The sequence below is a fragment of the Panthera uncia genome (genome assembly GCF_023721935.1).
Source record: "Panthera uncia isolate 11264 chromosome B2 unlocalized genomic scaffold, Puncia_PCG_1.0 HiC_scaffold_24, whole genome shotgun sequence".
Classification (NCBI taxonomy): domain Eukaryota; kingdom Metazoa; phylum Chordata; class Mammalia; order Carnivora; family Felidae; genus Panthera; species Panthera uncia.
In genome coordinates, this window is record NW_026057580.1 from 72,101,268 (window position 1) to 72,125,553 (window position 24,286).

The following is a 24,286-nucleotide window of genomic DNA, read 5'->3' on the forward strand; positions in this document are numbered from 1 at the left end:
GAAGGATGACAACAACCACCTACTAAAAAGGGAAAAAGGGGTGAAAAGAGAATTAAAGGGAAAATCAGGATTGGTTTTGGATCTTTAAATCTGAGATGCTTATTAGCAGCTAAGTGATAGAATCTATTGTACCTGAGCCTGGAGCTCCAGGGCTAGGTTTGGGTGGGGATGATCAGCCTATTGATGGTATGTAAAGCCATAAGACTGCAATAAATCATCAAAGAAGTGAGAAAGGACTCGAGGTCTGATGTCTAAGCCCTTCAAAAGGAAGGGGTTGGAGACACAAAGGGGAATAAGCAAGACTGAGAAAGAGTGGAAACCTAGGCGGGTATGGTCTCCAGAAAGCCAAGCACAAACAAACAGTGTTTCAGATAAAAATGGAATAATTAGCTGTGTCAAATGCCAAAAGGTCAAATTGGATGAAGAATGAGAATTGACCACTGTATGTGCAACAGGGGGTTACTGGTGACCCTGAAAGAGCAGTTTCAGGAGAACGATGGGGCAAAAGCTTGATTGGAGGGGGTCCAAGATGGGAGAGAAGAGCTGGAGACAGAGTTCTGACAACTGTTTAGAGAAGTTCTGCTCTCAAGGGGAGCAGAAAAACTAGAATGGAGCCGGAGGGGAAGGTAGGGCAAAGAAAACATGAATTAAATATGGGAGAAATAACGTGTTTACATGCTGTGGCAATGATCTAGTAGAGGACATTCTCATGGTGCTGGATGAGGAGGGGAGAAGTGGTAAAGTGGTACTCCTGAGGGAGTACGAGGGAATGGGATCTAGTGACCAAAAAGTGGCCTCCGGATCATAGGGGTTCATCCAGAGTAATGGGAGGGACAGAGAAATGTGGGCATCGAGGCCGAGGCCAGATGGTTCTGTTGGTGGACTCTTTACAAGTCCTCTTCTGATTGCTACTATTTTTAATGAAATAGGAAGCAAGGAGAGCAGCTGAGAGACAATGTAGAGGAGATGTGGAGGTTTCAAAAGAGAGGGTGATGGATGGACCAGAAAAACACAGCACAGCTGCTGGGCAGTGCTAATGACCCCGGGAGGTTAATGACCATGAATTAAAAGAGACCCGTCAGCATGGCTGTGTGTTTGTCTCTAGAAATACTGGGCTGCAAGGGGGCAGTCCCTGCAAAGATGGAGAGTTGGGTTCAGTTACTGCCAGAATTGAGGGTATAAGCAAGGGAGTCATTTTAATGAAGAACTACATAATTTAGCTGGTGGGAGGAAAGTAAAGCTGTGATAAGGGTGAAGTGCAGTGAGAAGGTAGTGGGATCAATGGATTGTAGACCCTGTGAATTGCCGGAAATGGAGCACTGAAGGAGGCAAGGTGGAAAGACAAGCCGTAGTTGCAAATGCAATGCTTGAAAACAGGATTGTGAAGGAGGTACAGCAATTGGCAATGAGAAGGTTTAGACTATGGTCTTGGGAGTGGTTGCAGCAAGGCAAAGGACAGGATCAGCGTAAATAGTTCCCTTTATGGATACCTTCCCTGACCTCACCTTTCCTCTCTTCTTGCCTTCTAGGTCTTACAACTCTTTATCTGCAATCCTTTATGACTCTCTTCTACTTTCTATCTATTGTTATTCGATAGCCATGTTTGAGAGTATAAGCTCCTGGAAAGTGTCGCACCTAGTGGCCCCCTGCCTACAGAACGACACATGGTGTATACATACACAATATACATATAAATAATTATAGAAATAAACCAACATTAGCAGCTTAAGCTGTCTCTTTGTGCCTAGCGTTCTCTCGAATGCTTTATATAATGTTACTAAACTTTACATTGACACCCTCTTGCAGGTACTTGATGCTTATAAGAACAGCAACAAAAACTGTGATGAGAGAATTTCACCGACTCCCATGGAGGATAAGGCTTTAGTCAGCAGATGTGTAGGGGGAGCACGTGACAACCAGGTAGGTCCCAACGGAAGCAGGGCCAGGGTTTTTACAAAGTAGGGTAGGCATCAGCAAACATTTTCTGTAAAAGGCCAGATAGTAAATATTTTAGGTTTCTGTGGCCTGAAGGTCTCTGTAGCAATTAGTCACCTCTGCCATAGCATAGCATGAAAGCAGCCCCAGCCACTACATCGACAACCAAGTATGGTTGTGTTCCAATAAAACTTGACTTATGGACACTAAAATTTGAATTTCATATAGTTTTCACATGTCACGATATGTTCCTTTTCTTTTGATTTTTTTTTTTTTCAGCCATTTAAAAGTGTAAATGGCTCCAGGTTATTCAAAACCTGGTGCCAGGTCTTTGACTCAAAGGCTATATAGTTTGCTGACTTGTCGGATAGAGAAGAGTCCTTGTGGTTTTGGGTTAGGCATCAGTTTTTGACTTTAGTGGGAGCTCAGGCTGGGCATCCTTCTTGTTTTCATGGCCCTTGCCTCGGGGTCCATGGTATGATCCCCAAACCATATGAAAAATATTTTCTGTGAATTGTTTACTGACTAATCAGAAACTCACAGGGTTAAGAAGGTAGGTCACCAAAGAGAAAGACAACGTAGCAAACAGAGAAGGCCGCATTGGGGAACTGGCGACCCTCTATTATGGTTTCTTTAGTACTTTTACAAAAGCTATAAAAGCAAAAATTAGAGAAATTAAGTGATTTTCCAAAGACTACACATCTCAAAAGTGACAGAGCTGGGATTAGAACTGTAGACCTACTGGGTCCTCATTTCCTTGCCAATCCTACGTGATGCAAGTCACGCTAATAATTAATGCTTCGCACAGAGTGTTCTGTGTGTATTTATTACCTGAATGAATTGACTACTATTTAAATATTGGCATGGTGACAAAGTAAGTGTTAGTACCATCTTAACCAATGGGTAACACATGCTTTTTACACAAGAAGAGTACTCTTCTGACCAGCCACTAAAGAGCAAAAAGCACCCTTTCTGCACCAGCACCAACTCCATTTGGGTAAATGAGCCCATGATCTGCCACAGCTAAATCTCCAAAGGCTGTGAAAGTAGAGAGGGGGAAAAAATCTCTCAGAGTGGTGTAAGTTTCCAGGTGAAATACACCAAATGACCTCAGCACTGCTTTTTCAAGTTTCTTCTATATAGCCCAAATTTCCTAAGATACAGGGCGATTTCTACAGCTAAGATTGGGGTCTAATGGGCACAAAATGACCTATTTTCTAGGCACATGCATTTGTTCCCTCCTTCTGACTTGATCCACTTAGTTCACTTTTGAGGAAGCACTTGCTCTTTCTATATCCCTCTATTTATGTAAGGAAGTGATGGCATGGATTGATGTTCAGTATGGGATTAGTTTAGATATTGCTGGAAGACATTATGAGCCTTTGACTGCATTAGGACAGATCTCCAGTTAAAGGAGCTACCCTATAACAAGCAGGGTCCATTTGGCAAAGAATGAACATCACTGAGACCTATTTCAGCTTTACCTTTTCCCCAGTTCGATTTTCCTTCACATTGGGGAAAGTACATAGTCAGAATGTTTTTGGTATTTTGCTTGTTTTCAGACCAAGTGAAGAAATCCACAAGAGTCACAGTTACTCAACTTGAAGTTGCAAATATTTGCAGCTTCCCTTCCACCTCTAGAAAGGATGATACCTTACTAATTTTTAATTCTTGATTTAATTCTTTCTAAAATTCTGTAATCAAGTGACTTGGTTAAAGCCAGTCGGTGGCTCGGTTGCTTAAGCATCCGACTCCTCATTTTGGGGCAGGTGGTGACCTCACGGTTGTCAGACAGTGAGAGGAAGCCTGGTGGCGGCAAGGTCCATGCTCAGCATCGAACCTGCTTGAGATTCTCTCCCTCCCTCCCCTTCTACCCCTCCCCCTCTCGCACACATGCACACACACACTCTCTCTCTCTCTCTCTCTCTCTCTCGCTCTCTCGATCAAAAAATAATAAAAAAAATAAAATACAAAAACATAAAATTCTGTAATGCAGGGGTGACTCTCCTCGGTTATGGTTTCAATGGCGTATTGACTGTCAATAGTAGATAAGTAATAAGCAGGACCAGAAAAAAGGGGAAATGAATCATGTTTCTTTTGTTTCATTCCAATTGGAAATACGGGCTGCTTACACCAGCAGTTACACAAACAGTAACAGTAATTAGAATAATAATAAAACCCAATTTGTATAAATGCAAATCTTAGGGGTTTTTTTTTTTTTTACCCCCCCTTTCCTTTTTGGTGTTGCAATTTTATCATTTCTATCTGCTGAATAAACAGATACGTTCCTGGATTATGATGTTTGCTGCACAAAATGTTTCACAGGCAACGGAAACATTGCCCTGTTCTTGATAAGGGAATTCATTCTAGACTGCTCCATGCTTGAGTACATATGTGGAAATTTTACTGACTTTAGGAAAAGCGATATGCAGATATGACTCAAGAATCTCTTAAAAGGGTTAGTTCCGGAAGTTTATTGAGCAAAGATACCCTCATTAAAGGCTGCCTCGTCCAGGTAGCAGTTTTAATTACAAAAGAACATAAAGATGACTTTTTTTTTTTTAATTCTCCTGTTTGAAAATATATTTTTAAATCCCCCAACCATAAAAAGGTCACCCTAATTATCAGTGACGAGAAAGCATCGTGGCTCCCATTTCTCACTTTCGGTCAAGGCCACCTGGGATGGGCTTCCAGGCAGGCAGGTTAGCAGGAGAAACAAAAGATGATCAAACACAGCCACCCATGACTGACAGCTGCTTCCCGACACTGGGGTTAAGTCATGTGGGAGGAGACCCAGACGGGCAAGGGGGCAGGTCTACATGTACTCCTCAATTATTCTTATAAGATTTATATAGCTCCATAAATGCACACCACGCTGTAATAAAAAAAAAAATACATCAAAATCAATAGCAATCCTTGCTGTTCAGTTCTACTTCTTGAATTTGAACGTAGGCAGTTTACAGCATTATTCTTTTTCTTGTCATTCGTACTAATTTTCTCTGCCTAAGGGTTGCATTTTCTATATTAATTTTGCTTACAAATTCCACAGCCTTACAAAGTTTGAGCCAAAATGAACAGAAAAATTTCTCCCCGATATACAGTAAAATAAAACAAACTAAAATGAAAACTGAGACGAACTTAGGAATTTGGGAGGAATGTGAGGCCTTTTTTGTATTCATTTAAAAAGTACTGCTATTTCAGTATTCTTCAAAAATCCCGCAAAGAGTGAGACCATACACTCTTACAACAAACGGCCGACATTTTAATTGTTCATCAGCTGTATTCAGATTCCTGAATACCAGTTTCCACTAGAAGGCTAAAGGGTGTTGGCAGGGAGAGCAGAAAAAAAAACCCACACAGATGACGTGGAAATGAAATGGACAGGGAGTGATAAGAACCTCTGAGTGAATCTACATTTTAAAGGGTGAAGGCTAGAAAAACACACTTTTTCCCTTTGCATAAAATTTCATGCACACATGCAGATCTCAAAGGATTCCCTTTGAAAACCAGATGGAAATGAGTTCTCCACATCAAATGACAGAATGCAGCTAACAAGATCAGTGTATCAGTAATTCACCACTCAGGAAAGCCTCCAAAGCTCAATAAAGACTCAGGCCCTACAACAAGAATAACCTCTTTTTATTGTTTCTACTTTACCGCATCAATTCCTTTTAGAGAACGAGGCAGCGCACCATAGCATTGCTAATCAATACCAGACGAATTCTAATGACAAGAAATCATCTATTTCTTTAGTTGCATAATTAGACAAAGAAATCTGGAGCTACGGAAGTACGTGAAAACTTCAGGATTATTCCAAGTCCATATTTCTTTACAAGAAAAATCAGCTCCTATGCCAATATTTAGATGTGTGTGCTGCGTTTATCAGCGCTGAATTGGAAATGGGAATGCATAGACAACGATACCGAAATGTGCAAGTACTGCTTCAGGAAAGGCCCAGTAAGTTGTGCTTGTTCTTCGCACGGAAGAATAAGTAATGAGCAGCAAATCGCGCAAGGAGGTTCTGCAATGGAAGCATCATTTCATCTTTAACTATAACCTGTTCTTTCTATTTAGGGAAAAATAGGTGGAATCTGTGCCTGTGTGTTATACAAGTTTCTAAATGTAGACTACACGGTGATGGGAGTGTAACAAAGCTGTCCCAGATTTTTGGTGCAATTGCAGTGAGATTTAAATGATAGAAACATCAAAAAGGGACGATCTCCATTCTGGGCGGCTTCCACGTTTCTACTCACTCCTGAAGACTGTCCTCGTTTCATTGCTTTCTGAGAACCTCATTATGATCCAGACATGGCCTAGTGTGGCACAATTTACCTTGAAGGGATGGGACAGAGTAGGACTCAGAAATAGGAAATGTCTCCTCTGGTGGGGCAGTGGTCTGGTGGTAGGGGGAAGGCCACCTTGCGGAAGTTGGGAGACAGTTTGAACAAGCTGGCTCCAAACAGTTTGCGCAATTATTCAACAAATATTTACGGAGAAGTTACTCTGGGGCAAGTGGTAGGAAGATCACAGTGAATAAATCCTGGTCCTTAGCCTCAGATAGCTTAGGGAATAGCTAGGGAGTAGCTAGGGAAGAGTTCCCACACAGTACAAGAGACGGCAGGAAACTGTCATTCAGAATGATACACAGGACCAACGTAGAAGTACATGGTCCTGAAAATAGGAAAGGATATAGAAGGGCAACAAAACTGGTCCAGGAAGGCTTGTCAGAGAAATCCTAACTGTGAGCCCAGAGGAGAGTGGAAATTTTCTAGGGGGGAAAAATGTGTGTGTGAGAGAGAGAGACAGACACAGAGACAGAAAGAGAACTAGAACGAGTTGTATAGTTGATTATCATGGAGTGTTCTGAATGTTAAATTACTAAATTATTTCTGACTACCTTTTCTGTCTTCCACATAGTAAATGGCGCATTTTTTTTCAGTAATTTTCAGGAGTTTCAGAAGTATGATATTCTTGAAGGCAGTAAATATTACACTCCACCTCTTGCCTTTTGGATGAGCCTTCAGAGATCTGATTTCGATTCGTATGTCTTTGAAGACAATCTGACCTGCTTATTCACAATTCAGCATCAAAACCAAAGTAGGACACTTCCGGCTGTAAACAGAGCCTTTAGGAATCATAAAAACTGGTAAGCAATAAAATCAGAAAACCTCTAATCATCATCAGACTAACAATGCAATCTGTAAATGTGAGAGTTTCAGGTCAGTGGGTTTGTGGTCACACAAGAGGCCATTTCTGTTTCTTAAAGTAAGGCAGTAGCCTTATAAGTTTAGCAAAGTTTTTATTAGGAACAGACTTTCAGCATGAAAATGAGAGTTCAGATATCATTTAATTTGGAAATTCAGAGTAAGAAATGTATTCTAAGATAAGGCAGACCATTTTGCAAGTAACAAATCACATCTTTGTCTCAGTGGTCCCTTCCAATGCAACTCTGTTTCACTTAGAGGGTAACATAGTCCCTTAATTAGAATATGAGCTATACTTGGGGCGCCTGGGTGGCTCAGTCGGTTAAGCGTCCGACTTCAGCTCAGGTCACGATCTCGCAGTCTGTGAGTTCGGGCCCCGCGTCAGGCTCTGGGCTGATGGCTCAGAGCCTGGAGCCTGCTTCCGATTCTGTGTCTCCCTCTCTCTCTGCCCCTCCCCCGTTCATGCTCTGTCTCTCTCTGTCTCAAAAATAAATAAAATGTTAAAAAAAAATTAAAAAAAAAAAAAAGAATATGAGCTATACTTTACAAAGCATGCCAATACAGTCCTACAGGGTTGGACGCAATTCTTGCAATGACAGTCCTGTATAATGCAGTTTTATCATGAAGTTTTCAAAGTTGTCCAGAAAGTAATGAAGAGTTTCTTTGAAAGGCCACAGAAGCTTTCTGGCCAGCTTTTAAATTGCTTGATATAAATAAACTTCTTTTCTCCCTGGAGCAGTGGACTTTGGATTCCTTGCTTTTCATTTCTATTTTCCAATCCCCTGTGGCCACCTGGAAAACAGTTCACTGTTGTACTGACGTTCGGGATAGCGGGGGAGTGGGAAATCAAATGTGAAGAAAGAGGTAGGCTTTTAACTGGGCTGTCAGCAAAGGCAAGAGGAAATAGAAGATATTGCTGTTCCCCTCTTTTTTCCACCTTCTTCAGCCGAGACACGGTGTGAAGTCCCCAAGGGAATGCCACAATATGTTAGCTTTTCTCAGTCTGGCAAGGCCTCCAGGATTACACTGAATTGTTTATTTCAACCCCCAGAACACAAGCATGACAATTAGCCTCCTTTGCTGAAGACACTGGAAGACGACAGGAAATTACAAACAGGAAGTTCACTAGAGGGGAAAAATAAGCACCTTCCAAAAAACAAACAAACAAACAAAAACCAACAACAACAACAAAAAAAACAAAGGTGCCGATGAAGCTTCTGGGCCTTTGAATAAATTAAAACCAAGTGAGACTTTTGAAAGCTTTAAATGAATAAGCTGAGGTAGAGGTTCAGATGTGTTATGGAAAGGAATGTATATAATAGAAACAATCTTTATTTTTAAAACAACATATTCAGAAACTGTATGAGTGTGTGTATGTACATGTGTGTACAAAATATTTTGAAACCCTTAAGCACCTTATGTGAAGACATTAAGCGGGGAAATACTCTTCCTAAAATAAATTGCATATTGATGTAAAAACTCCCATCTTCTTGTTTATTTTTCAAAGCTAGCTTTCGAAAACGTAATATGCAGCCACTGGCATCTTTGAACTCCCCTTCCTTTCTCAAGCAGTCTCCAGAGTTGAATCCTGCATTCTTGCCATATGCCAAGGGTTAGGCCATTAATATGTAAAAGAAGCTGGTATCCAGAGAATTGACTTTATAATTGGAGAACACCAAAATAAACCCAACACTTCTCAAACAACGCCTGCACCACAGCATCCCTGTTCTTAGGCTATTAGGCCTTGTCCAATTTTCTCAGTCTGTCGGAACATACAGCTGCCTCCATGTGCCAGGGAAGCTTTAATTATGGTGACTTTTCCTCCCACTGGAAAGCCTCTTCCTGTGGTTTGAAAGTCTGAATTATTCAAGCCCATGTTAATACACTGTACTGAATGCTCCGTTTGGCCCACTGAGGCGCACCTGGAACTCTTCTCTTTTTGCAGATTTGATTTCTTTCTTTCCCTCTCTCTCCTCTCCTCCCTCCTTTTCTTATCCTTTCTCTTTCCCGTTGCCCCCATTATTAAAGACAAAAAACGGGGGGTGGCACTTAGCACTGAGACACTCATGGAATTTGGTACGACTAATCTCTTAACGGCCTACTCATGTGAAGTCGCAAGAAAAATAACCTCGCAACTGAAAGTTTCACAAGTATAAAGGTTCATTCCTTAACCTTTTTTTTTTTAAAAGAAACAAGTAAGATAATTTATATAATTTGATAACCAGAATTCCAGGACCTTTCAATATATGTCTCCTCAATTTAAGCCGTTAATTTGGTTTTACTCCAAAAAACAGAATCAGCAAGAGAATCCATGATCCTTTGAAGCTACAAAGAGTTAATATACATATGAATGCTGCTTAGATACTAAATTCTAGATTTCAGTCTTTGATTACTTTTTTAGGTTTTGCTTCAAATACCAACCCTACTTTCCCTCCATTCTAAGTTTTAGTCCAGTTTTGAGTTGTCACTATGAATTCTTCTTTACAGCCAGAGTCAGCATCAAGATTATATGTGGTATCCTTGGGTTAAGGGTTGCCATGATTTCCAGGCTTGGTTCATCATTCACCACCTGCAAGGCCTCTTGGAGGATTAATTTTTTCATCTGTGAAATGAGAGTAGCAATATCAACACTGCTGAGAGCCTGCAAAACTTGAAGAGGATTATACTCAGGAAAGTTTTTCCAAAACTATAAAGTAATATAGAAATTCTTTGCTCTTATTTTTTTCATGTCATAAAATAAACACCATCTTTGGTTTATACTCCAATTCATTCAGTTAAATAAACATTTTCTTTTTTTATTTTTATTTAAAAAAAAATTTTAATGTTTATTTATTTTTGAGAGAGACAGAGACAGAGTGTGAGCAGGGGAGGGGTAGAGAGAAAGGGAGACAGAATCCAAAACAGGCTCCAGGCTCCGAGCTGTCAGCACAGAGCCTGACGTGGGGCTCGAACTCACAAACTGTGAGATCATGACCTGGGCCTTAGTCGGACGCTCAACCGACTGAGCCACCCAGGCACCCCTAAATAAACACTTTCTAAAAGCCCTTCTCCTGTGTTTGTTTGCTCTCAAAAAGTCGTTACTGGGTTTACGATGCAGGCGGTGAGTTCTTCCCCTTTCCTACACATTGAATCTGTTGTTTTAGGGGAAAAGAAAAAAAAAAAAGGTAGGAAGAAAAATATATTCCCTGAATATTTCTAAAGAGGCTACACAAGTCTGCCAGTTAATGAACCAGAGGATTGGTGAGCGTTCTTGCCTATACTGAGAAACACTTTCAGAAACTGTTTCAGGATATCAAAAAAAAAAAAAAAAATGATACCTCTTCACAAAGAACCCCCAATTTTTTTCAGTAGCAGGTGGAATGTTTAGGCGGAAAATACAGACAGACAGAACCTACTCAAAATAATACTGCATGTGTTTCTGGGATTGGAAAAGCTGATGAAGGACTCAACCAATCCTACCAGTTGGGGATGATCTCTATCTCTGGGCACATCTAATCCCTGGATGTTAATTATGCCTGTACTGTTATTGACTGGGAATCTGGTCTTAAACACTCAATAGCTAGAAAAACAAAACTCTCAACCCTCCTTTAAAGGTGATAACAAATGATTCTGGGCTCATACAACATTACCTAGAAAATGCTTGGCCCATCATCTAAGAGGACATTAAAACTCATTAAAGAATTTTAAAGTTTAACACCAAATCTATATTAGCTCCATTTTTTTCACATTAACGATGGGTTCTTCATCGACAAATCCATTCATGATGTACATTCCTGGAGGCTTTATACTATGTTGAACTATTATTTTACAAAGGCAGTCAGTATTATTTAAATTTTTTTTTTTTAATGTTTATTTATTTTTTGAAGGAGAGAGAGATAGAACATAAATGGGGGAAGGGCAGAGAGAGAGGGAGACACAGAATCCGAAGCAGGATCCAGGCTCTGAGCTGTCTGCACAGTCTGATGTAGGGCTCGAATTCATGAGCTTTGAGATCATGACCTGAGCTGAAGTCAGACATTCAACCCACTGAGCCACCCAGGCGCCCCAGGCAGTCAGTATTTTTGGTCTTAATTGCAAAGTTGTTAAGTCATATATTTTTAATGTTTTTTTTTTCTTCAAGTGTGTCTTTTCTTATGGTGAGAAATCAGTTGTGAAATCATTAATCATCAAAGAATTGTGCTAAAAGTTGAGAAGCTAGCCTGAGCCAAGAGATCTAGTCTTGGCCACAACTTAGCACCAGAAAATTCTGTGATCGCTTTCTGTATATCTCCTCAACAACCCAAGGAGCACTGAATATTCCAGTTCCTAAAAGCCTGGGCCTATGACTACCAGAGCAAGAGAAAAGAACTTTCAGTCTCTTTAATACCAGTGTTACAAAACTTCATAACATTTTCCTTAAGTGATAGCAAAATTACATACTAAGAGTTTACAGCCAGAATAAACTTATCTTGTAGAAGTAAAAAAAGTAAATCTTCAATGTGTTTTTGTGATATACACACACAGACACACACATTTGAACAGCAGATTTGAGGGAAAAAATACTAATTTTTATAAAATTAAATTTCTCTCTTAGTGGGAGAAAACATCCATAAGACTAAAATTCAAATTAGTCTGCAGCTCAAGTTAATCTATGTATGCTTTTATATGACTCATTCTCTAAAGTGCTAGAATATTCTATTTGCACACCACTTTCATACATATGCCAGTTTAACAAAGTATGAGAGATTGGCTGGTAAATATCTGAATGGCTATTAGCCAAGTACTTCATAGTGTATTGGGAAATTAGTGTAATAAAATAAGAAGAAAATAGGCATGTTAAAGTCTATTGGGAAGAAGCCTGGTTCTCTTCCCAATTAAATGTCTAGCTAAGTTGTTAATTTTCATCCTTCCCTTTTATAAACTAACCTTGAATTTCAAACAATGACTTACTAAACTCTTTTTTTCCTCAAGCATACATTTATTTGGCTTTTCACATTTTCTTGTGATTCACTTTGAATTAGAAAAAGTAAGTAACTTTAGAAAGAAATTTAAAAAGTTATAACAAATGACAAAAAGTCTGTCTTAATACTTATTATTATAAATAACATATTGAGAAGAAAAACTACTCACATTTTTGTCCGCTACCCTTATTTCTGTGGAGCTGCTAAGATCTTAGTAACTTAGTAACATTCCAATTTTGAGGCATTAAGAAGATAACAATTAAATGACAACCAGACTAGTTTCTGTTTAGGAGGTGTTAAAGATGCCTGGAGTCACGCTTAAAGATTTCTAATGTAAATTACAGTATCAGCCTTTTTTTTTTTTTTTACTCTTTTTAAACAACATATTTAACCTCAATTCATGTACATTTTAGACAATTTAGAGAATACAATTAAAATGAAGAAATAAAAATGACTTTGCAGGGGCACCTGGGTGGCTCAGTCAGTTGAGCATCTGACTTCCTCTCAGGTCATGATCTCATGGCTCAGGAATTTGAGCCCCACATCAGGCTCTGTGCTGACAGCTCAGAGCCTGGGGCCCCCTTCTGCTTCTGATTCTGTGTCTCTGTCTCTCTCTGCCTTCCCCCCCCCCCACCCGCCCCTTGGTGCTCTGTCTCTCTTTCTCTCAAAAGTACATAAACATTAAAAAAATTTTCTTAAATTACTTTTCAGCCCAATTATCTGGAGATAAGCACTATTAATACTATGCACTAATAATAATATAATTTTAACAATATTGAGCACTTACTCTATATCAGGCTCATACATATATCGTGTATTTTAAATAAAATATATAATTTAGAACAGATTATATATATAAAATCATATGTACAGTCCCTCATTATCTCCATTCTGCAAGTGAGGAGATTAAGGCACAGAGATGTTTAATAACTTGCGCAGGGTCAAAGGTCACATATTTAATAGGTGGAGAAGCTGGGATTTTAAATTGGGCCCTTCCTCTGAACTATGCCAAAGACTGATCATAGCCATGACTCTGCTACACAGGGCTATACATACTCTGTGTATGAAGAAGGACTGTTAATTTATATATACTGTTTTATCTATTTTTTGTCCATGTAACATTGTATGAACCCCTTCTCACATCATTATGTAATCACCTACCATGACACTTGAAAAAGAAGGACACTGATAAGTAAGAAATCTTGTAATACATCTGTTTCTAGCATGGTATGATTCAAGAAGCCTAAACAGAGAATGCTCTGTCTTCTGACATGTATTCAAATCAAGCACCCATCACCCTCCTTAGGCAAACAGAAATTACCATAGCAAAACTGACCAATGGTCTGATCAGTCCAATATCCTATTTCTGAAAATGTCCAATGCTGGCTATTTTAGTAGGAGACATAAAATCCCCCATAAAGTACCTAATTGCGTGATACACGGCAGTAAGATGAAAATTTCCCCTTCGCCCAGTTTCTCATCTTCTCCCACCTAAAAGCTTTAGAGGGAATAGTCCTTGAAATTTTATCCTACTGAAGCTAGTCATGTGTGAAGATGTTATTTTAACACGCACATATACACTCACATATGCACTATAAATATGAAGAAATGAGTTATTCCTGGGTAGCTTAACAAATTCAGAAATTACTGTACCTATTTTTATAAATACATAATACACCAAGTATACATACATACATACATAATTAATCCATTACAATTATGGGAAAATGTCTGCCAGGTAATGTACAACACTAGTGAGAGAAACAAATAAACAGCATTCAATAAAATAATTTCCTTTCCTCCCTTAACAATGTATTGTAAAAATACCTCTTTAAGGGAAGTAACCAAAGGGCTACTATTGAGTGGCAAAATTCATTGGCTGTGTTTCTCCACAGTGCAAATCAGAAAATCAATGGAATCATATATCTTATTTTGTTTCATATATACCGAAAGTCCCATCAACCACTGATACCATATTATATTTGGAATTTCATGTAGTTCTAAAATTATCACCAAGTATATTGGCAGGGTGGCCAAGCAGACAGGGACATTTAAGGGCTTTAAAAAAATATATTCTTCTTTGAAATCTTGTCTTTTTCTAACAAAAAAAGGACATAAGAGACTGGTATCATCCACTCCCGTCTTTTGAAACACTTGCTCTTAGAGCCCTGAGCTGCCATGCAGAGGCAGGCAGACCGACAGATATGAGGACATACAGATACAGATACAAAGACATATGACACAAGACTCGAGAGCTTTGTGAGTTCAAGGGAATAATTACCTTTGGCTGGACAGATGGCTAAAGGTTTCATGGAGAAGGTATCCACATTATTTCTATTCTCACTCCTCTTCAGAATCTTTCACGTGTCTCTTGCTGCCATTCCCCAAAACAACCAGGATGTCAGATGTAGTCTGTGCCCAAGGATTTGAATAAAAAAATTTTGTCCAATAGTGATGGGGACCATTGCCCCATAACCTTGGGGCTTTTCTCTGACCTAGTCAGCTACAAATTAATCATCCCTACTTCTCATAAGAGCAACATCCTTAGTTCCCTAAGAACACACAGCACTTTATGAACTTTATATTCCAGATGCCTGGCACGGTTCCTGGGACAGAGAAGATGTTCAGTACATCTTTACTGCGACAGGGCCTGACGCACAGTAGACCCTTGGTAAATGTTGGCTGGTGGGACGTTTGAATGCATGAACAAATATATTGAATCACGGGTTGAGTTTCTCCATTTAATGTTATCTTATATGTTTCGGTCTGGAACGTACACATTTTAAAATCTATTTCATGGGAGATATCATAACACAACATTATAGTTTTTACAATAAAAATACACTCTCTATATAAAGACAATTCAGTCAGCATTTCATGAAATAGCACACAATGAACACCCATCAGTGCTATTTATAAATTCTTCCTCGAGCGGGAAAACAACACTCTGAATCAGCATGGTATACAGTCAGCAAGTCCAAGAAGCATGAACATATTATATGTCTACAAGAACAACTAATGCTGGGTATTTATTTTAAAAATTGAAGACATAAAATTGAAAGACATCCAATCACTTATCCTCCTCTTACTATTTTTTTGAACCGCTATTTTTTTTTTTAAGACTTTATGTGTAAGTATACCCGACGCGGGACTTGAACTTACAAGAGATCAAGAGTCGCATGCTCTACCAACTGAGCCAGCCAGGCAACGCTTCCTCTTACTACGTTTAAGTGGCCCCAAGTTAAGTAAACACTGATGGAGTTCATTCACCAAAATTCTCCCCTGCTTGTGGCATCTTGTTCTCCCTTAGGTAAGTGGAAGAGAAACCACTCCCAGAGGTTGGTTTCCTTATAGCTCTGCAGATGATGAAAACTTGAGTCAATCATAACCTTGTTTCAGTTTGTCAGCTGAGGACATTACTATTTGTCCTGTATCTCATTCTCAGGATGACCCTGGAGAGCAATCCTTTCTAGCACTTGCCCCGATAAACCCCTTATACAAACATGTTCTACAAGTGCAAATTTTATACTTTGTATCATTACCTAAGTGATGGGCAGAATTGAAATCAGAGAGAATAAACAATATCTACTTTCAATCTTCCAAACTTCCTTTCTATGAACTTTGAAGTCAAAGTGAAACGTCTTACATTCAAGTACCTCTCGACCACATTGTTAATTAAGCACAAAATGTCTAGTGGGTAATAGGGTAGGGAGTATACTGTATGTCAAATGAAAAACAAGAATGAAAAATTTCCTTTATAACAATGACATATAAGCTCTGGAGAACCAAAAAGACGACATCAACTTATTATATAAGAATTCTCTGTCCTTTGTAGTCACTGAAACGCAGCACAATTACAGATGGCATTTCTGTCTAAGTTTCATACTTGTGTACTATTTGAAAATGATCAAATAAATACAGAGCGATTAAATTACATACAAGGGTGGGTTTTTTTTTATTTCATCTGTAATTACATTTTTAGAATCTAATTAACATGTCAATGCAATCTTTTGAAAGACACACAAAACACTGTATGAGTGGCTTCTTAAAGTGTGCCCTGTACCAAAGGAAATAACTATTGCTCTCAGTAATGCAGGGTGAAGAAGCCAAAGGGTTCAATCCATTGTTCCTTTTTGGAATTTCAGAATAACCAGTAGTTGATTAGATTTAAAGGGAGAACTCAGAGTGCTTTAAAGAGAGCACAGAAAAAGAAAAAAAAAAAATTAAGTAGAAGAGGCCCCATTCTGAAATTTCTCCTATAAATTATGCCCTTATGATCAAGATCAGACTAAACTTGGACTCCTGACAGAGGAGATCACACAGCAAGAAGTAATGCCAAGAGGGATTTTGTTTTCTTCAAGGTTGTTCAATTCCACAGTCTCTGGTTCCTCACCAGCCTCGTCCTAGGAGAATTCACACCACTATGAATACTTTTTTTCAAAGTGATTTGAATACCAGATGGTATATCAAAGTCGATGCTAAATTTTTCTTTTGAAACAGAGGCTCGCTTGGAAGGCATTTTTTATTTCTAAAGTTACAACTTGACAATTACTAGGTGCCATTTGTATTGGTTCTGTCACATCTGCTTAAGAAAGTTAAAAAAAAAAAGTAGTATTTTTTGCAAGAGTTGTGTGATTCGTTCTTTTTTTTTTTTTTTTTTTAAGAGAAGCCATTAACCTCCAAGGGGGAAACCGTCAAGATTATTATGTTGACAATAATCTATTATTTAACAAATTCCTCCCACTGTTCCTCTTGATGACACTATCAAGTAGCAAGTGGAAAACTGGGTTTGGGGACCTAACAGTGCCCAGTTCTGGGAGTCGGCCCTATGCAGCCTCTTTCAACGTGCAATTCTTTCTGTCCTGTCAAATAGGCTCCCTTCGGGCTGCTGTCCAAGGCAAGGCTGACTGACACCCTTTTCCTCTGGAAATGAAAGAAGTTTCGGTATACCTGGGTTCAGTCCCACCTGCCCAGCCTCTAAGCACTTCAGTGTAACTACTGGTTGGCAATGCATGCTTTTAGCGCTCTCTTCTTTGGAGCACGCGGCACGCTGATTAAAACAGGTATGCAACTGTGTACATTGTATGGGAGGGAGCCATCCAGTCTCTTAAGAGAGCTTTTGTTTTGTGTTTATACTGCCAGTGAGGTTGCACATCTGAGGACTTAAAGGGTAATTGCACTAAGCATTTATGTAGCTGCAAGTCATTAGTGGATGTAATGGAAAGAACAGGAAAGAAAGTCAAGTGAATCGTTCATTTGACAGATATTTATGAGACCTGGTGTTAGGCCCATTTCCCCATGTGATGAGGGCACTGGATTTATAGATAAAGGCAGTGCCATGGGTAAGGTGGATACCGATTTCTGCAAGGCATTAGTGAGCCCTTTGTAATGTCCTTGTGGACAGAATGAAGAAAGGTGGGCTGCCTAATAGGGAGATTGATAGGAATGTCTGATAAATGTATGGTGTCACCAGGAAGGAGATCTGTAATGTCAGCCCTGGGGCCTCAAAGTTCAGGTCTTTCTTACTCACCATTTGTTATCAGTGCTTTTAACGAAGACACAAAGAGCCTCTTGATCAGTTTAGCATACAGCTCTTGGGCTTTAGGTTTGAAACTCTACTTTGACACAAGTCCAGGATTTAAACTCCACTAGCTTCTGTTTTCTTCCATGGGAACAGAGAATAACAGCACTGACAGTATATCTCAGAATTGCTTTGTGAATGAAAGTACATGCATGTTAGCAATAAGTACATGCCTAATACTCCAAGGCGTGTTCTAAAGAACAAATCTGTACAGGACATAGAGAGAAAGAATAGCTAATGTGGTTTATAGAAAGATCAAGATTTAAAATGATCTTGGCATATAGGAAGGAATGAATGAACAACCTTTAAAAGGAATGAAGAGGTAGTTTAGTGGTTTGTAAGTTTCATGAAGGCCAGTCCGTTATCACCTTGCTTATCAGTATATTCCAAGCATCTGTTAAAGAGTTTGGTAGATTCAAAAAACAGTCACCAAGGGACTGAATGAACAAGGCCTAGACTGAGGTGCAAAAGTCATTTTACAAAGTGTTGAGAGCTATACACATGCGAAGACATACTCTCTCAAGTCATTCATGCTTTGGTGGGGAGAGAGACAAGTACAAAAACAATCTCAGTGTGATAAGTGCTGAGTATATTGGGACTCCAAGAGCACATCAAAGAGGCACTTAACTGAGTTCTCAGAAGAATAAGCCATGGGGCAGGTGGACTGGGATCTCTGAACTGCATAAAAGGTAGCTGAATGAAAAGAGAGCAGACAGGGAAGGGAACTGGTTTCAGGCAGAAGAAGCTGCATAGGGTTCAGAGGTGCAAAAGAGCTTCAAGTGTTTAGGAAACAGAAGTGAATTCTCTAGGACCATAGCTGAGCATTTAAGATGGAAAATGGTTTTAGGTTACACTGGAGAAGTAACAGGTCATGAAGAGCCTCATACACTAAACTAAGGGGTTTGAAAGAACTCACGAGACAAAGAGGAGTCCTTGAAATCTTTTACTCGTGATAATGATTGATTTTTGTTTCAGAAAGCTCCCTCTTGCCACAGTGAAGACATCCATTGGACATAAAGACCAATCAGGAGACTGATGTGGTCAAACAAGCAGTAAATGAGAAGATCCTAATGAAAGCAGTTCATGGGGCAATTAAATTGTAAAAGTTAGAAGCAAGATCTAAATTGGTGACTTACTTTTGTGAACCTTCAAAATATGGCCTATGACACATCACAGCACATAGAACTGCTCAGTAAGCATGTGTACTATGCGAAAAGATGATGGATGCTACCTTGGAAAACAACTCCAAACTTTAAAAGGTGAACTCATGAAGGAGCTGGGGTGAAGCAGTCAGAACCAGGAGGAAATGGAGGAGGAAGTTTTAGGACGTCAAAAGAGGAAAGAGCCTCACGGAATCAACAGGGCTAGATGTTACAGAGAGACTAAAGTATTCAGGACTTGGTGCCCAGGAAGTCCTGAAGAACCCCATGGAGGCACATTTCTGTAGAATTTAGCGCAAAGGAGAAACCAGACTGTGGTGCTTTCTGGAGTGAATTAAAAGTGAGGAAGTAAGAACAAAGAGAGTAATTATCTCTTCTACGAGCTTGACACAAAATCATGGAGAAATGTTAAACTATGTAAAGAGTTGGATGGCAATCTTCAGAAAGGAGATCAGGCTGTCATTGGATCTCAATGGCATGTCATGAAGAAATAACTGAAGGAGAGATAGCCGCGGGAAATTTGGAATTTGGAAGTGTGACAAATTTTGCCTGTGTCCAGGAGATAAGCATTAGAAGAAAGAGAGCTGATACATGGAAGTGAACTTTAGCTCCAAACAGAAAAAAAACTGCAGAATTAGAATTAGCCAACAACGCGGTGTTTCTGCTTCACCAGGTTACAAACTTGTCTTTGAAGATTTCAAGCACAGCCTCGCTACATTTGACCAGGATGTATAGAAACCATTCTACCTGTTGATATAAAGTTGGACTGGACTGTTTTAGCTATGGCTCTTTGAACTCCTAAAATTCATCTTGCTAAGTTGAAGTTATAAAACTTTTCTACCACATCTAATCTATTTAAAGAGCTACATTTCTGATATTGAAAGAACTTCCTTCAGGACTCTGAGACAGTTTTAAGATTATGTAATATTAAGTCACTGATTATGTTCCAATAATACTGACTGAAATAGGGGAAAAAGCCTTTTGGAAATTCTTGCAAAGATCAAATGTCTAATTCTTCTATTTATCTTTCTTTCTTTTCTTAATTTTGAACTAATACCTGAAGGTGAGCATGTTTGTGTATTCAAGGATTACAGTTCTCTCATTGGATGGAGAAACTTAATCTCACAGACAATTATTTAGATACTAATGGCAGACATAGATAATTATCTCACAAATAAGCATTTACATACTAATTAATAAGGCACTAGGAACTCTTTCTAAACCTAAGGGCCTGGAAACAGAACTAAATTACACCAAAGAACAAGATTTTATTCCCACTTCATCTCTCATTTCTTTTTTTCTTGTTTTCACACACACACATGCACACGTACTTCAGAAAATAATAAAGTAAAATGTATTACTAGAAGATGAATGGAAAATGGACATGAATCATAACTACCTTTTCTAGTGCCCCTTAATCAAATCTGAGAATGTTTGTATTAATAAAAAAAATTTTATCCATAAGGTATATGACAGGCACAGAATAAATCCTCAAAAACTTACGTTCCCTTCTCCAATAAGAGATTAAGTGCTTATTTGAGGGCAAGGGGGATTTGGCCAAATGTGGAGAATAACTGTATTGACTACTACAGTAGTTAACTTTGCTACATTTGCAGACATATTAGGTAAGTAAGACATCTCCAAAGTAAAAACATATTTTTAAAAATTGTTTAACGTGTTTATTTATTTTGAGAGAGAGAGCAGGGGAGGGGAAGAGAGGCAGAATCCCAAGCAGGCTCCACATGTCAGTGCAGAGCCCGACGTGGGACTCAAACTCACAAACTCATGAGATCATGACCTCAGCTGACATCAAGAGTCAGCCACTTAACCGACTGAGCCACCCAGGCGCCTCCCCGGAAGTACAATCATTTAATTCGAAGCTATCTATAGGAAACTGACATGTCTAGCTACTGCTACTTCAGACATCAAACTGTTACAGAATAAGGTCATTTTTAGCCAGTGACCGTAAATATCTTAACACCTGAGATAACTACGTTGAGAATAACAGTGGAGAGCGTGAAAAATATACAGAAGGGAAGGAACTACTCAGAACTCATGTATGAGCAATTATTTCCTTAATATTCTTAAGGACAGTGCTCCTTAGTGCTCTATAACCTAGGTCTACTGTGACGGACGCTAAAATGATTGCTTGGGGACCACCAGACCATATCCAAGTGGCTCCTTCACAGCTTGTACAATCTTCAGGCCTGCACCAAGTGGCAAATAAGATAGTCATAAGTGAAAGGGAGTTCAATTATTTGAACAGTCCCATGTGTATGTCCCACGGGTTTCTATTAGATTTGAAAGTTGCTTCTATTGTGAATCTAGGCTCCAAGTAACTAACCATGCAGAATGTTCTGAAATAGGCAGTAATAGTAGGCCAAACGGTCACATATTTCTCCACATAATGGCTGCTCTCCTCAGTACAGAAAAGAATACTCACAATATTTAGATTTCTTACATATCTTTTGAGAGCAAAACTAAAAATAGCTCCTTTCACCATTTGTAAACTTCTCCGCTACATTAATGTTTTAACTCAGCAGGAGCCTGTTATGTTCCACTCGAAGGTTAGTAACTATGGGTACCTGTCAAATATATATCATTCTACTAAGCAGTGGCATTTATAGAGTGATACCTCTGTTAATCAGGCATCCTGCAATAGGTTCATTGAGGATTGTGTGAAGTTTTTATATTTGCTTTTGCCCTGCTGAAAAAAAATGACCTTAGGGGATGACAAATTACATGAAATTATTATTAAAATTATTTTTTACATAAAATTATCAATATTTCCATATGTTCCTACATACATACATTTACACATAATACTGTTAAGTTCAGAATCGAAATGCGTTCATACATCTCTATAACCAGCACAGAGATAGTGGCATAATCCATGGGAAAAATATATAACTAAATACATGTCAAATGAAGAACAGGGAACTTCTAAAATTCATAATCTATTCCTAAAGGTAATTTTCTTTTCACGGTAACATTATCACCACAATGATAATCCCCTTGCATGGTGCTATAAAAATATCCAGAGAGAAGACACAAATACGTATAATCACTTCTGTTGACGAACAGGGCAGAGCAGCAAGGATTTGTAAGCTTCGGAATTGATAAGCGTTGCCAGGTGGAAAGAGCCAAAACGAAAAGATACTCCAGAAAACAAACCAATGTAAATAAAAACTCCTTGTTGCAAGTGAATGCAGGCTGAAGCGTGAGATTGTATATTTCTCTTAAACATCATGGAATCAACATTTTAGAACTGAAAGTGACCATACAGATCACCCCTAGGTCAGGGGTGGCAACTTCAAAATACCTCAGGAGCTGGTCAGATAACATGAGCATAGGGGCGAGAGCTGAAATGCAAAGGGAAGTGTGGCCAAATGGGAGGGCATGCTTCCCTGAGACAAACAAATGAGAAGAGAAACAAAAATAAAAACACTCTTCTGGGTCAGAATTAGCAAATAGATCGGCTGATTTCAAACTCTGATCAAGCCCAACCACATCATTTTACAGGTAGATGCGCTGAGACCTGGAGAGGCTCCTGACTTCCCCAAGCCCACACAACCAGTTCGAGGCAGAGTCAGACACTGACATAATTCCTCCAGTCCTTTGGCAAGTACCCGAGGAATTCTGTACCAGGCACCATCCCATGCTAGACTTGCATGAAGAATACAATGATCAGCGTAGGACAAGAATGGCTTCCATTGTCCCAGGACTCTAGTTTAAAGGGGGAAACAGGCAATTAAAGAAGCACTTACAAAACTGAGACTCTGTGCTACAATGAGGAAGGTCAAGGTCCTGTGGCGGCATGCTGGAGGGGCACTCAACTCAAGTGTGTCTTCAGGCATCTGTGTGTTAGCAACTCGAGAGGAGAAGGAAACAAACAAAAGCTGAAGAGGAAGGAATGATGTAGGGCTTATGGTGAAAAGTCTCTTTTAAGATTTTTACTGTTTCTTTCAGCGCACAGTTAGCATAGTCTTTTTCAGACATTCTAGTAATACTCTGTAAATTTATCCATTAAAAAAATTTTTTTTAATGCTTATTTATTTTTGAAAGAGAGTGAGACAGAGCACAAGTGGGGCAAAAGGAGAGAGAGAGAGAGAGAGAGAGAGAATCCAAAGTAGGCTCCATGCTCGAAGCTGGCAGCACAGAGCCCGATACACAATCTTGTCCTCGACAAGGTAACAGCTCGAACTCATGAGCTGTGAGATTGTGACCTGAGCCGAAGTCAGATGCTCAACTGACTGAACCACGCAGGCACCCATAAATTTATCCATTTTTAATGAAGGCCCTTCTCTTGTAGCTTTAAAATTGTATGGGTCTGTAGGAATCTACAGAATACTTTTGATAAACAAAGCACCACGTTAGATGCTAGGAATACAGAACAAGTCTGGCTAGTGCCTTCCTTCAAGGAGTGGCAGTCTAATTGGGAGACAAGGCATCTACCCCAGTATTTATATTGGAAGATAGTCTGTTAATCTCATGAAATAGTGACAGAGTAATTGAAACTGCCAGAATGAGTAATAAAGATAATGAATACAAAAGGATCTGACACATTATTTTGGGAACAGTAACTGGAATGTGCTTTTATGAACCTTGACATTAATTTTTCTGTGAATTATCTTTCCTACAAAAGGAGTTAATACAATTGTTTTAAAAGGCTTTCCTCTTATTTGATGGTGGTATCCCCCAGCCTCCTTCCTCAGCGGTGATTGCCATATACAAAGTATTAGTATATTTGCAGGAACTGAAAGTAGTTGAGAAATCTTCGATTGCCATATATAAAATACTAGTTCAGCGTTTGAAAGTAACTGAGAAAACTGTGATTAATTAACGAGCTATTTTAATGCTCAGGATTCAAACAAATTAAACAACAAAGATTGATGGAGGCAATTTCCTGACTATTAGAAGATACAATTTATTCTTTTCAGACCAAAAAAAAAAAAAAACTCTTAAAAAAACAGAAAATGTATGGATGATCATCAGACTTTCTGTTTCAGATCTGCATATCTAGTGCTGTTCATATTTCGGGGTTATATTTCATGTTGTCTGAAATACTTCAACAGCAATACAGGAGATTCACCAGAATTCGTTGTGGTCAATTTTTCACAGATACACCAATTTTGTAACATCATCACTGCACTTGATGCTAATGGTCACGGATTATGTGCTGGACGCTTGTTCTAACTGGTTTACCTATATCTCAGTTAGCCCTCACAACTCTACGAGGTAGATGCTATTGTTACTACCGCTTTATGGATGGAATTCAAACACCGAGCTGTAACTTGCCTGAACTCACACAGCTAATAAGTAAGAGAGTCAGGGTTCCCCCTAGAAGTGTGACCTCAGAGCACACAATCTTGTCCTCTACAAGATAACAGAATCCAAAAATCTGATGTGGGGGGAGATAAGGCTGAATTTTCTGGCAATGGGTTTTGTAGGCATTCAAGGTATTAG